We start from the raw sequence: 2,548 nt of genomic DNA, 5'->3' as shown, positions 1-2,548 counted from the left end.
CAACTGCACACGGTCGATTTCAGGTAAAGATCTCCAGTCCGTCAGTGGGAGACGCATCGAGCGGCGAAAAGTTCAGATATTTGAACTCTGGCGGCGGCTCGGGCGGCTTCTGCAGCACCGCATGCACGGAAAACGCTCTGCGCCCCTTCCGCCTTCCTTGCGCGCCGCTCATAACGCGCGTGACGCGACGCACAACCCCTTGAGGCGCGTTCGCCATAGACTTTGCATGTAAACTGGCAGCTCCTGCCGCTCAAAACGCTCTCGGTGTGAACGAGCCTTGACTTGGTCCCACCTCTGGTCCTATCTCAGGTCAGTTATACAGTTTAACAATTGAACCTCTTATTTAGTTTGAGATCTAGAATAAAGGGATTTATTTTACCTGTTTTGAATCAGTGTCTTGTAGTGGTTTCAGCTTATGCTGATGATGTTAATGTATTTATTAGTAATCTGAATGATGTTCAGAAATTAAAGGAACGTTTACTTTAGTATGAAAAGGTTTCCTCAGCCAAGTTTAACTGGGACAAAAGTGGGACTTTTTTGGTGGGCATGCAGGGAATTTATTAGTTAGATACTGGTTTAGAAGCACCACACTATTTTCTTATTTTCTCTTTTTAGGTACTGTCTATTATGACCTATTGTTTGATGATTGCTATGTCTTGATAAATAGTGTAGATACATGTCCGGAGCATTTGTCAAGACATAAGTAACCGCTTATGAATTCAGTAGAGGAGTGTTGCTGTTCAGAGTGGCCTGCAATGCAGCCGTAGGCCTGCAGGGGGCGCAGCAGGCACTGAAGCCAGCTGTATAAAATGACCGGAAATCTGATTTGCTGTCAGCGCTGCTTTGCCTGTTCACTTGTGAGCAACGAAACTCCGCTCATTTCCAGATCTGGTTGAATGGCCTCATATCTTCACACTTCAATTTATTTCACATTTATGGGTTTGCGTCTCGACTTCAGTTAACTGAAGTCGAGATTAACTCAGACAATAATAAACGCTTAGTAAACGGTTCATAAAATAAAAAAAACTCCAAAATGGATCGTTCTGGAATACCCACGGGCACTGAACAAAAACAAATGGCTACTAAAGGGTGTCAGACAGAATGGGAATTAAACACAGAAAAGGGAAATGTGTCAACAAAGAATGTGACAGAACTAACTCAGCATTGAACTGTAAGTATTTTCTTACAGTTTTGATGACACACGATGTCGACGTGCGTAGTTGACTGAAAATCGGACACTTCTGGGGGCCTGCCCCCTCGCCTGGAGTTTGGCTGGAAAATAGTTCGTCACCCGCAGTCCAGGGCGCCTATGAACAGGTGAGCAAAATCATTTTTTGCTTCTCCTTTTTGAAAAAAAGGACCGAGTGACAATCTGTTTTTCCGCTGGGTGTTTGCTCGCGGTATGGATAAAAATAGCCCTGCTAGATTAGCTAAGCTAGCTCAAGGTAGCTTAGCAAGCGACTGCGTGAATGCTAGACTAAACAATACGGACAAAATAGACGTTTAAAATACAGATTGCGACAGAGTCTGTGGGGATGTAAGACCATACAATACATTGGGCCCATTAGGAAGTAAGATACATATTTAAGACAAATTTTCGTGCGTGGTGCATCTGTATAATATTACTGCCGATAGGGCTTTTTCTGGACTTTGTGTTTTTTCTAAAAGTCTGAGTATGTATCTGTAATACATGCTTGTCTAGGTTGGTAAGCAATATTGACAGGGTAATCAGTTAGGAGACAATTAAAATAACTTGTGTGCCGGGGTGGGTGTGAACAGTTCTTAACCTGTATGTTCAAAGAAAAAAATTTGGCTTGTTAAATAAAGCATAGATGTGTTTTATGTATAGGGGTCATTGCTGAAAGGGCCTTGAAAGACAGACAGCGGGGTAATATCTGTTTCGGCAGACTAAAGCTCTAGAAAAACACCTTGAAATACAACCTTACACCTATCAGTCAAATAAGAGGAAAATTTTGTATTGCAGATGATGTATAGCTTCTAGATGAAGTAGTTGATTAAATAATGTTTTTTCAAGTAACTTAGAAAAAATAGGAAGAACAGAAATTGGCCGATAGTTTGAAACTTCTGTTGGATCACCAGAATTGAAAATGGGAGTAATCTGTTTTAATCTATTTTCTCCAAAAAACCACACATAAATATCCGCCTTTTAGTCAAACATTATCAGCAGTTTTTATTTATTTATTTGCTTTCTTTTGTATTTCTGATTAAACCTGTTTTCCACCTTATGGAATCACTCTCAGGTGGGGAGGAGGACAGCTGTGTTCTCTGTCTTCAGTTCATCTCAGACCTCTAATGACAACTCTGAACCACTTAAGAGTCCTCTGAAACAGTCTGAACTTTTCTTGAGAGTAAGAGTGATTCTTAGACTTAAGAATTTTGATAACTAACACTTAAACTTAAGTCTGAGTGTAGGAGCAAATCTAAGAAATTTTCAGCACTTAAGTCTAAAAATCCACTGTAAGAAGTGTAAGAACCTTGCTCCATGAGATTAATACCAGCTTAACCCCATAACAGTCATGTTCCACAA

Source organism: Austrofundulus limnaeus, unplaced genomic scaffold (genome assembly GCF_001266775.1).
Source record: "Austrofundulus limnaeus strain Quisiro unplaced genomic scaffold, Austrofundulus_limnaeus-1.0 Scaffold38, whole genome shotgun sequence".
Lineage (NCBI taxonomy): Eukaryota > Metazoa > Chordata > Actinopteri > Cyprinodontiformes > Rivulidae > Austrofundulus > Austrofundulus limnaeus.
Note: the sequence above shows the minus strand (reverse complement) of the source record.